A 12,952-nucleotide genomic window follows, 5' to 3' on the forward strand; every position below is an offset into this window, starting at 1 on the left:
CCGCAAAGAGAAGGATGGGCACTGCAACCACAGAATAGCTCCTGCTCTCTGCAACCAGACAAAGCCTGCATGCAGCAACAAAGACCCAGAGCAGCCAAAAATAAGTAAATAAATAAAACTGTTTAAAATAGTAATGAGTGCTGAAAAATTGATGCTTTTGAACTGTGGTGTTGGAGAAGACTCTCGAGAGTCTCTTGGACTGCAAGGAGATCCAACCAGTCCATCCTAAAGGAAATCAGTCCTGAATACTCATTGGAAGGACTGATGCTGAAGCTGAAACTCCAATACTTCGGCCACTTGATGTGAAGAACTGACTCATTGGAAAAGACCCTGATGCTGGGAAAGATTGAAGGCAGGAGAAGAAGGGGATGACAGAGGATGAGATGGTTGGATGGCATCACCAACTCGATGGACATGAGTTTGAGTAAGCTCTGGGAGTTGGTGATGGACAGCGAGGCCTGGCATGCTGCAGTCCATGGGGTCACAAAGAGTTGGACACGACTGAGTGACTGAACTGAACTGAACTGAGTGGTTGGGAGTGGAGTTGATTGCATTTGTACCACCCCGAGTCTGTCATAGCGCCCAGCACTGACTGGGTACTTAGGAAATGATTACTGAATCAGTACTTGGAGGGTGGGTGGTGTAGTATGCGAGAAAGAGCCTGGCTTTAGAATCAGAGAGACATGATTTAAACTCTAGCCTTAGCTGTATGACCTTAAGTGACTTAGCCTCTCTGAGCCTATGATTTGCCATTTGTAAGAGAAAACATTGGTACCTAACTTGAATGGTTGTTTGAGGATTAAGTGAAATGCTGTGGGTTGGACCCAGTACACACTAGTTGCTTAATAAATGGAGAAATTGTTATGATACAGTTTTGAGAAATGATGAGTAATTGGGCATGGATAAAGGAATAGATGGGAGACAGAAGATGTGATTGTCAGAAAAGGAGGCTGAAGGTCATGAAGGAGCTTGAATGCTATGTTGAAGACCTAGGGTTTTCTTCTCTCTACAATGAGGAACCTCTGAGGAGCTCCATCTACTTGGTGAGGCAAAACTAAGACACAGGAAATCTCTAATCGCAGCTCTTTGGCAATCTCACTTATGGAGAATCCAAAACACACACATACACACTTAATTTGGAAATTATTTCACATTTACAGAAAATTTCAAGTATAGTCAAAAGAATACCATATGCTTTTTATCCTGAATCACCTGTTGTAAATCATCACATTTGCTTTATTATTTCCCCTCCCGACTGTATATTATTTATTACTCCTGAACCATCTGCCAGTAAGCAGCATACATCACAATCCTTAACCTCTAAATATTTTAAAGCATATTTTAAAGGAGAAGGATATATTTTTACATAAGCATAATTGATAAACAGTTATCAACTTCTGTAAATTTATCATTAATACAATACTTATTTCAAATATTGACTGAGTTGGCAGAAAAGTGGCCCTTAAAGATGGCCATGTCCTAAATAAATTTGCACTGTTTTAAGCCACTAAATTTGTGATAATTTGTTGTGGCAGCAAAGAAACTACTATTAACACTTTCATCGATGCTGATGGTATTTCAGTTTTGTCGATTGACCCTGTAATGTCCTTTATAACACCTCTCCCTGTAGTCTATGGCCACACATTGTGCTCAGTTGTCAGATCTTTTTAACTTCCTATAACTGGATCAGAACTGGATCCGTTTCTCGGCATTTATTTGTCTTCTATGACAACGACATTTTTGAAGATGCAGTCTGCCCATCCCTGCCTGCTCCTTTTTCAGCTGAATGTTTCTCTTTCTGGGTTTGTCTGCTGTTCCCTCGTGACTAGATTCAGGTGCTGCCCCCATGGCTGGAGCACTGCATAAGTGATGTTGTGTCCTTCTCAGGGTAACACCAGGAAGCACTCAATGTCCACTGTCGGTGGTGTAATTTTTTATCCTGGCTGCCACTGAGAAGTGGCCCATGTAGTGGGAAGCGGGAATTTGCATCAAGGTGGTCATCACTCTGCTGGGAACCGATGAGGAGACAAGTGATACCTAATGTCTGCCTTTGAGGACTACGCAGCCTCCTGAGAAGCTCGAAGTTGAGGGGGAGGTGGAACAAGTAGACTCATTCCTTCATTCCACACCACACACATTTACTGAGTGCCTGTGTGGGCTGGAACTGGGCTACAAAGGGGGGCTGGTGCTTACCTTCATGATGCTTACATTCAAGCAGAGAGGACCACTGGTGAAAAGATTGCTGCGTCCCCAGCATCTAGACCAGTACCTGTCACACAGTGCCAAGGGGTGACTGAATGAATCACTGAACATTAGAGTAGCATCAATCTTTCGCTAGAGGCAGTGTTTTGGTCTGCTCCCTTAACAGGTGAAGAAGTCAAGGCTCAGAGAGGGCAAACAGCCCTCAGGGGCCAATCAGGTGGCTTTGGGAGTTTTAAGTCCTGATCTTCCTAAGCAGAGCAGGTCAGCAAGCTGGAGTTTCCTGCCAGCGGGCAGCTGGGGGCTGGTTCATCTCGGAGGGCGCCGTCTCCCCCTCCTTCCTGCTGCCCTGCCTTCTCTCCCCATCCTGCTCTGGGGCCTGGGGCCCTGTGATTGGGCCTGTGGTTATTTAGTCAGTGATAATATTGGATTTACTTTCATCTCTGAATTGCATCAAATGTCGCCAGTGACATTTAGCTGACACACAAGGAGGAGGCTGGCATTTTTAGATTGTCAGCGTGTTACAGATGTAGAAGCGGATTGTGTCGGCGTCTGGTTTATTGTTAATTAGATGGAGCCTCAGTGAGCGGGTGGATAAGCCCTTCCATCACTCGCTCGTGCTTCAAACTGACTTCAAACCCCCTCCCAGAAATTAATGAGGCCCTGCCAGTTTCCCCACTGTGATGGGGAATTTGTTTCAGAAGTTTAGGGAGCAAGTGACAAAGTGAGTTGTTCTCCATCAGTGGGCGTCTTTTATATGCTCGGTTATGCGCTGACAACTCACTGTCCTTCTCCTTTACAACTGAGAGATAACATGAAAGGAAAACAGTGACATCTGTACAGCAATTCGTATGAGTTCAACATTTATACATCAATAATATCTATTGAATGCTTACTAGCTGTCTGACTCCAGGGTAATTCCTTAACCTCGCTGCCTCAGTTTTCTCATCTGTCAATTGGGATAATAATAGTTCTACTTCCTAGGGTTGTTGTGAGAAGTTAAACATTGAAAGTGCTTAGAATAGTGTCTTGCACATAGGAGGCACCACATCCCTCTCTGCTGCCACTATGAGTGTTTCTATTTTGTGATTAATGTGGTGGTGCTGAGGAAATGGGGGCTTCCCAGGCAGCGCTAGTGGTAAAGACCCTGCTTGCCAATGCAGGGGACATAAAAGATGAGGGTTTGATCCCTGGCTTGGGAAGATTCCCTGGAGGAGGTCATGGCAAACCACTCCAATATTCTTGCCTGGAGAATCTCATGGACAGAGGAGCCTGGTGGGGTACAGTCCATGAGGTCACACAGAGTCGGACATGACCGAGCAACTAGGCACGCATGCTGAGGGGATATGCAGTTGTGGGAAATGCTTCTCACATAATTTATAATCTGATGGACGAGGTGGATGAGTCTATGACCAACTCCTCAGAGTCCAGGATTGTGTTATTTCAAAATTCTTTGAGTATAGGACTTGGAGGTTCTATGACTTCATATTTTTTTAAATAATTTTATTTATTTACTATTTTTGGCTGTGCTGGGTCTTCACTGCTGCGTGGACTTTTCTCTAGTCGAGGTGAGTGGGGCCACTCTCCCGCTGTGGTGCGTGGGCTTCTAGTTGTGGTGGCTTCTCTTGCTGTGCAGCACAGGCTCCAGGGCGCACAGGCTTCAGTAGCTGTGGTGTGCGGGCTCCACAGTTGTGGCTCTTGGGCTCTAGAGCACAGGCTCAATAGTTGTGGCACGTGGGCCTAGTTGCTCCATGGCACGTGGGGTCCTGCCCAAACCAAGGATGGAACCCCTGTCTCTTGCATTGGCAGGTAGATTCTTTACCACGAGCTACCAGGGAGGCCCCTGATTTCATATTTTTAAGATTCTCTAAAGTGATAGTCCTAACATTCTATGGGTCTATGATTCTAAGGTTCTGTGATTCCTAAGTGCCAGGAGTTGATCTGAAGTGACAAACACTGGTTTGTTGCTTGCCAAACTGGTTTCCCTCTCCTCCTGAGCATGCAGACTGTTTCTCTGGCCTCTCTCATCATTCGGTGTGAACTCGGGCTGAGTTCTGGCCAAAGAAGATGACTGGAAGGGATTGGAAGATGAGTGGAATCACACCCTGGGATTCAGACTTAAAAAATAACTGTATGAACTTCACCAGAAGCTACTTAGGTAGTGGGGGTCAGGGGAGAGGGGCATCTGGAGCCCTGTCCTCTCTACACAGAGCACCTTCCCTTTCTTCTCCATCTGGTAACTGGAGCTCCCAAGCCACCTCCTCTAGGATACCCTCCTTCACTCTCCCAGAGTTAGCTGCTCCTTCCTCTATGCCTCAGTTTCCTCATCTGTGAAAGGGGGCACACTAAGGAATAATAAGATGCTGCAAATAGATGGAGAAAAAGTAGAAACAGTGACAGACTTTTGTTTTCTTGGGCTCCAAAATCACTGTGGATGGTGACTGCAGCCATGAAATTAAAAGACACTTGCTCTTTGGAAGAAAAGATATGACAAAACCTAGATTGCCTGTTAAAAAGCAGAGACATCACTTTGTCAACAAAGCTCCATATAGTCAAAGCTATGGTTTTTCTAGTAGTCATGTACAAATGTGCAAGTTGGACCATACAGAAGGCTGAGTGCTAAAGAATTGATGCTTTTGAACTGTGGTGTTGGAGAAGACTCTTGAGAGTCCCTTGGACTGCAAGGAGATCCAACCAGTCCATCCTAAAGGAAATCAACCCTGAATAATCATTGGAAAGACTGATGCTAAAGCTGAAGCTCCAATACTTTGACCTCATGCAAAGAGCTGAATCATTGGAAAAGACCCTGATGCTGGGAAAGATTGAGGACAGGAGGAGAAGAGGGCCACAAAGGATGAGATGGTTGGATGGCATTAATGACTAAATGGACATGAATGTGAGCAAACTCCAGGAGATAGTGAAGGACAGGGGAACCTGGCGTGCTGCAGTCCATGGGGTCACAAACAGTTGGACATGACTTAGCAACTGAACAACAACTCAGAATGTGCTGAGACCTGAGCCTGGCCCTCGTGAGCATCCTGGTCTATCAGAGCAACCCGGCTCTTGAGTTGGGTGTTGGCATTTGCGTTAGGGCGGCTCACTAGGATTCCAGTCTTCATAGAGATGCACTGACCTTCTTGGAAAAAAGACCAAAGAAAACTTTGGCTTCCACACACCGGTGTTAGTCAAAGAAAGGGGGACAAAGACTGTCCTGGGACTCTGCGAAGAGTGTCCAGAAGAGGCAGCAGCTGGGCTTGTCATTGTCTTCAGTGAAGGAAAGCACCTCTGAGTAGGGACCCTGAAGTGGCTTCCAACTAAGCCATCCAGCAAGCACTAATCTCAGGTTCCTAAAAAGATTGGCAAGGGTGCTTAGTAGAACCATAGAAATGAGAACTGGGACAATCTGACTTTTTAAACTGGGCCCAGACAGTTTATACTTAAGGAAGCTGAAGTTCAAAGAGGGTAAGTTACTTCCCCAAAGTTGCACAGCATTAATCAGCAGAGCTGGAGTTGGAACAGCAGTGTCCAGGTCTTTCCCTTGGTTTGGTGCAGGGCCCACACAGAGGAGGGCAGCAGAAGCAGGGGTGGAGAACTCCCAGCTGGCAGTACTGGTGCAGGCAGCTGGAAAGCTCTGGATGCCATGGAACAGGAATCGCAAGCCTCCCCAGGGACCAAGACAAGAAGGCTGGGGCCTCCTGGACTCCTCATTCTCTGTCTGGGGGATGGCCTTCCCCTCCAGGGAGCGCGGCCGAGGAGTCAGTGACGTTACAGGGTGCCTGCTCCCTATAGATTAGTGCTTGTTTGGAAGGGCCATGCACACTGCACACTTGCCCTATGTAAATAACAAAATAAAAAGGCAGGCTCTGTCACCGTGCCGCTCTGCAGACCCTGTGCAGTTTCGCTGTCCCTTGGAGCAGGAGGCTTCTGACTGAAGAATGTTTAGGTACTAATGGATTCTACTTGAGTTGCCATCTAAACAGCAAACATCTTTGCAGCTGCATAGAATCTTCCCCAGGGGGTGGGGGGAGAGCGACGAGCTGGGTGGAGGTGGGCTTTACATGCTATTATTTTTAGAACACTTGGCGGAAGGCCTTAGAGATTTGAGAGAGGTTTTTCAGGTTGGATATAATCTCAAAGAATGGAAAGAGGCTGAGAGAGATGGTAATTCTCTACTGGTTGAGCCTGAGATAAAAGGCTAAAATATTTGTGTCGTCTTCGTCTTTTAAACCTGAGTTTTATAGGGGTGAAACGTAGTATCTTCCATTATATACTGTCAACCTTATGGAGCGCCTAGTCACCATTGCTGTGATGTGCAGCAGACACTTAATTCTCTTGTTCACAGTTCGGAGTCTCACCGAATCGCTGACCCGAATGTCTGGTACTTTCCTCAATTTCCTGGGTGTTAGAGCTGCCCTAAGTAACACAGAGCTCAGAGGATATGGAAGGCCTGGTATGTTTGTTTGTCTCGTGGTTGCTGTAAAGTCAGAAGACACGTGGAAATTGATCTCTGATTAATGGTGAGCTCATAAATAATCTCGGGACACGGATATGTCCTGAGAACAGGGAAGGAAGTCAGGGGGAAGGCAGGCCAACCCAGGGAGGGGAGATTATGGAGATAATGGGCAATTATGGCCCCAGTCGTGTGATTGGAGGCCGCCCTGTGGAGAGAAGGGCACCTGCTTTCCCCAGAGACACACTGGGCTGTGGTCTCGGATTTGCCACTTTTGCCCATGAGGGTGGGAAAGTCAGTCATCCCTCTGAGCTTCAGTTTTCTTATTGGGGAGCAGGAACAATCCCTGCCTTACAGTGATGACATGAAATAAGGGATGTAAAGTCAATGGATGCACCACACTGCTGGTGTGTATCCCCTCTGGTGACAGCTGGGTTTGCTGTATTTCTCTTTTTTCTTTCTCTTCCTGTGTGCTACTGACAGAGCTGAGCAGAATGAAGACTCTGCGGGGGAGGGGGGTAGGATATTGTGACTCCCGTTTTTCTACCAAACATCTGACATTTTTACAGTTTGGGATGTTGTAGTGGAGACTATTTCTTATCAGAAGCAATTTCTCAGCTGTAGCTTAAAACTTAAAAGATTTAGTCCTTGGTCCTTGGCTTCTTGTGGGTCCTCAGTAACTATCTGGAGTGGAATGTTGACAATCAAGGTCCTGTCCTCCAGGGCTTCATATCACACAGGAAACATATTGACCACCTGCCCCTGGAAGTGGCTGAGCAGATAATAAGGCACTTTGTACTTGGAGAGGTCTTGAGTTTTCTCAGTTGAGGTTCTACCCAAAATGCCAGGGATACACTGAGTAGAGAGGGACTGACTAATGGTCTGGGAAGTCAGGAAGGCTTCATAGAGGAGGTGACATGTGAGCTGGGTCTTGAAGTACATAGGAGTTCTCCCAAAAGAGAAAGGGGTAAAGAATGTTCTGGGCACACCACACATGTGAGACCGGGAGGCATGAAAGGAGAGCTGCAGTCATCATCTAAGTGAAGCCTAGGAGTGTTGACAGCAGCTCTGCAATTCCTAGGGATGGCTGGTGCTTCAGATGGACAGAGTTAACCCTTGTCCCCCACCCTCCCCCCCACGGAGATGCAGCCGAGGATGCTGCTTATCACCATATCAATTAGCATTTATTGAGCACTTAGTATGTCCCTGGCACTGGAGGTGCTTTCCACATATTAACTCCCTTCATATCCATCAAATTTATGAGGTAGCTGCTGTCTATCTATTCCCTACTTTGGAGATGAGGAAATTGATGGCTACAGAGGCTAAATAACTTCCCAAAGGTCACGTACCGACAGTGACAAGCATCTCTTGTTTCCCCTTCCTCTGATCCAGCGCGCTGCCTTATTTGGTATCCGCCCACAGATTTGTTATATGATAGGGCCAGAGTGAGCCACTTATTTGGAAATCACTGTTCAGCTGGGAATGGGGCGAGGCGGGGAGAAGAAATCGAATGTGATGACAAGATGGAAAATTAGAGGTGGCTAAAATTAAGTGATATTACTCACATACCACAGGCCTACTCCCACACCTGGTTTTCATCCTGTTTTCTTCCCTTTCTTCCCCTTGGGTCTTTAGTAGAGCTGGGCACAGGTCGCTGGTGATAAGAAGCAGAAGAGAATTACAGTGTCCAGAGTGGCCTCCCTGCTGACGCTGGTCTGGGAGGTGGCACCAGCTCCCTGGTGCAGGAGCCACTTTAATTTCCTCTTTCTTCCTCTGTCTGTCTTTTGAGGCTTGACTTTAAATGAAAATCTTTCCCCTCACTTGCTGAAGGCACTGGGGATCACGAAGTTCGTCTGGTGGGGTAGAGGCTGTGGGATGAAGCGGGGAGGGGAGGAGAAGGGAACTAAGGGGGCACGGAGGGGCAGAGGAGGGGGGCAGAGGAGGGGGGCATGGTAGGGAGTGAGAAGGCAAGGAGGAGGGAAGGGGAGGAGGACCTGAGATGGCGGTGCTCTGGGGGCCCTCTTCTCCTTGCCTCTCTGCCTGCCTCTGGGGTTCCAAAGGTGGGGTTGTCCTTCACGTCCACAAATAGTGTGCTGGAAAAGGCCTGGTATTGGCCAGGAGGAGGCAACTTGTGTGGGTATGAGCAGAGTTGTGGCTGCTCACTGAGTGTGTTGAAGTGAGCTGAATGGACAGGGTCCGTGAAGGGGATGGGGGCATGGTCGGTGACTGTGGGTGAAGCTCAGTCTTGAAATCCAGAGGCGCGATGGCTCTGGGGTGGGGTGGGCAGTGTTGTGGTTTAGATGCCAGTAGATCTGTATGTCTTCCCTGTGGTCAGCTGGTTAAGAATCCACCTGCAACGTGGAAGACCTGGGTTCGACCCCTGGGTTGGGAATATCCCCTGGAGAAAAGAAAGGCTACCCACTCCAGTATTCTGGCCTGGAGAATCCCATGGACTGTATAGTGCATGGGGTTGCCAAGCGTCGGACACAACTGAGTGACATTCACAGATCTGTATTCGGGCTTCCCGGGTGGTGCTAGAGGTAAAGAACCCACCAGCCAATGCAGGAGACATGAGACATGAGTTTGATCCCTGGGTCAGGAAGATGCCCTGGAGAAGGGCATGGCAACCCACACCAGTATCCCTGCCTGGAGAATCCCATGGACAGAGGAGCCTGGCAGGCTACAGTCCATAGGGCTGCACAGAGTTGGATGTGACAGAAGTGACTTAGCATGCACGCATGCACGCAGACCTGTATTCAAATCCCAGCTTCCACCACCCACTAACTGTGTGACCTGGGCGAGACTCCAACCTCTCTGGGCCTCAGCTTCCTTGAGGGCTGCTGAGAGGTTTACATGACACAAATTATATGACTAACCTGGCCCATGCAAGTTCCTTGCATTCTCTCTACTGAGTATTAACTACCTGTGTGACTTGGGGCATGTCACACCACTTCTCCAAATCTCAATTTCTTGATAAAATGGGGTAACTAATGGACTGCCTCTTGCGCCTACCTCACTAGGTCAGTGCAAGGATGAAATGATACAAGGAGTACTTAAAAATCCATCTATGAAAACTGGAAAGAGCTGATGGATAGGAGAAGTAATTGAGGTACTGGCTGTGTGGCTTCTGTCTGGAATCGTTGTTCTCAGTGCTGGGGTCACAGGCTTACTGTTGCTTGACTCTGTCCCTGAAAATCTTTGGGTTTAAAGAATAGCAGAATTACTCTGTGGCAAGGGAGGCTTCTGGGGGTGCTGTCATGCTCTGTATTTTGATCTGGGAGCTGGTTAGACCGGCAGTGGGCTTTGTGAAAATTCACCAAGCTGCGTAGTTATGATTAGTGCACTTTCTGTATCTATTTTATATATCAACAAAACACTTCTACTTAAAAATATTTGTGTGTGCCAATTGCATTATTTATTTAATTATTGGAGTATAATTGCTTTATAATGTTGTGTTAGTTTCTGCTATTTGGTTGTATTTTTAATGATATTAATAATTGTTAAAATTTTAAGGTAGGTTAAGGGATTTGTTTAAAACAGAAAGAATTCTTATTTTTTAGGCACATGTTGAAATGTTTATGGATTAAGTGAATAGAATTTGATTAAAAAAAAACCCTCAACAATGAGGGGATGGTGGGGAGAGGGAGCTGGTAGAAATGTAGATGAATCAAGACTGGCCAGGGGTTGATAACTGATGAAGCTGGAACATAGGTTCATGAATGCTTACTATACTCCCTATTTCTGTATATTAAAAAATTGTCCATAATAAAAATGTTTTTAAAATATTTAGAATTTTGTATTGATCATGACCAAGTGATATTTATCCCAGGCCTGAAAGGCTGGTTCTTTCAACACTTGAAAATTAATGTTATGAGAGTGAAGGTTGCTCAGTCATGTCTGACTCTTTGCAATCCAATAGACTATGCAGTCCATGGAATTCTCCAGGCCAGAATACTGGAGTGGGTAGCTATTCCCTTCTCCAGGGGATCTTTCCAACTCGGGAAGGAACCCAGGTCTCCTGCATTGCAAGCAGATTCTTTACCAGCTGAGCCACCAGGGAAGCCCTAATGGGCACAGCTGCAAAAATTCTCAATAAAATGTTATCAAATTGAATTAATCAGAATATCAAAAGGATCATATACCATGATCAAATGGGATTTATTTCAGGAATGCAAAGATAGTTCAACATATTCAAATCAATAAATTTCATACACCATATTAATAAAAATCATATGTTGTTGTTCGGTCGCTAAGTAATGTCCGACTCTTTGAGATCCCATAGATTGTAGCATGCCAGGGTTCCCTGTCCTTCACTATCTTCTGGAATTTGCTCAAACTCAAGTCCATTTAGTCGTTGATGCTATCCAACCATTTTATCCTCTGCCATTCCCTTCTCCCTTTGCTTTCAATCTTTCCCAGCATCAGAGTCTTTTCCAATGATTTAGCTCTTTGCATGAGGTCAAAGTATTGGAGCTTCAGCTTCAGCATCAGTCCTTCCAATGAATATTCAGGGTTGATTTCTTTTAGGATTGCCTGGTTTGATCTCCTTGCAGTCCAAGGAACTTTTAAGAGTCTTCTCCAGCACCACAGTTTGAAAGCATCAATTCTTTGGCACTCAGCCTTCTTTATGGTCCAACTCTCACATCCGTACATGACTATTGGAAAAACCATTACCTTTGACTAGATGGACCTTTGTCTAGATGGACCTTTGTTGGCAAAGAGATGTCTCAGCTTTGTAACATGCTGTCTAGGTTTTTCATAGCTTTCCTTCCAAGGAGCAAGTGTCTATCAATAAATTAGGTATAGATGGAATGTATCTCAACATAATAAAGGCCATCTATAACAAATTCAAGCTACAGTGAACACAGAGTGAAGATATCTCTTTGAGACAGTGATTGGTATCCTTTGAATATACATCCAGAAATGGGATTGCTGGATCATACAGTGGTGTTGTTGGTTAGTCTCTAAGTTGTGTCCAAATCTTTTGCAACCCCATGGACTGTAGCCCAGCAGGCTCCTCCATTCATGGGATTTCCCAGGCAAGAATACTGGACTGGGTTGCCATTTCCTTTTCCAGGGGATCTTCTCAACCCAGGGATTGAGACCCTGCATCTCCTGCATTCTTTACCACTGATCATATGGTAGTTCTGTTGTTAATTTCTTTAGAATTTTGGTTGTTCTCCACAGTGGGTGTAATGATTTACATTCCTACCAACTATGCACAAGGGTTTCCTTTTTTCCACATGCTTGCTAACAGTCATCATTTTTTGTCTTTTTTGATAATAGTCATTCTAGCATTCATGAGGTGATAGCTCACTGTGGTTTTGACTTGTATTTCCCTGACGATTGGTGATGTTGAGCACCTTTTCATGTACCTGTTGGCCATTTGTATGTCTTTTTTGGAAAAATGTCTTTCGTATCCTTTGCCCGTTAAAAAATTGGGTTATGTTTTTCTTTTTTTCGTGCTGAGTTGTATGAGTTCCTTGTGTATTTTGGATATTAGCCCTTTATCAGATTTGTGGTTTGCTATGCATAGGCTTCTTAGTTTGATGTAGTCCCATTTATTTGCTTTTGCTTTTGGTGTCAACAACTCGTTGTCAGGGAGCTTTCCCTTCATGTTTTCTTCTAGAAATTTTATGGCTTCAGGTCTTATATTCAAGTCGTTGATCCATTTTGAGTTGATTTTGGGTGTGGTGTAAGAGTGGTCCCATTTCATTCTATTGTACATGTATATCCTGTTTTCCCAACACCATTTGTTAAAGAGACTGTCCTTTCCCCATTATATATTCTTAGGTCCTTTGTTGAAAGTTAATTTGACTATATTGCATGGATTTATATTATCTCATGTAATCCTCACAATAGCTTCAGATTCAATATCCCCCTTTTATAGATCAGGAAACTCAGGTTGAATGGTTGACTTACTTGAGGAAGTTGTAGAGACAAATTGAGCCCAAGTTATCAGGCACAAAATGACCTTTGGGTAGTGTTTTTGTGAAGAAAATGGAGGCAAAGCCCCAGAATTTTATCTCATAAAGGATTAAACTGGAAATGGTTGTGAATGGTACAGTCTTAATAAACAATTCTCCCTTAAGAGGGTTCTCAAGGCAGACTACCCTCTTCCACATCTTTGCTGGGGCCGGCTTTTCGGTCTGGAATGTCTTTCCTGCTTCACCGGACCTGTCCATATCCTCCCGTCTCTCAGGGCCCATCTCCAGCTCCTCTACTCAGAAACCTTCCAGGAGGACTTGGGGCCCTGCACACCCAGGAAACACCTTCCACAGAGGGAAACAGATTTGCCCAGAA

This window comes from Bos javanicus, chromosome 3, assembly GCF_032452875.1.
Source record: "Bos javanicus breed banteng chromosome 3, ARS-OSU_banteng_1.0, whole genome shotgun sequence".
In the NCBI taxonomy this organism is placed as follows: domain Eukaryota; kingdom Metazoa; phylum Chordata; class Mammalia; order Artiodactyla; family Bovidae; genus Bos; species Bos javanicus.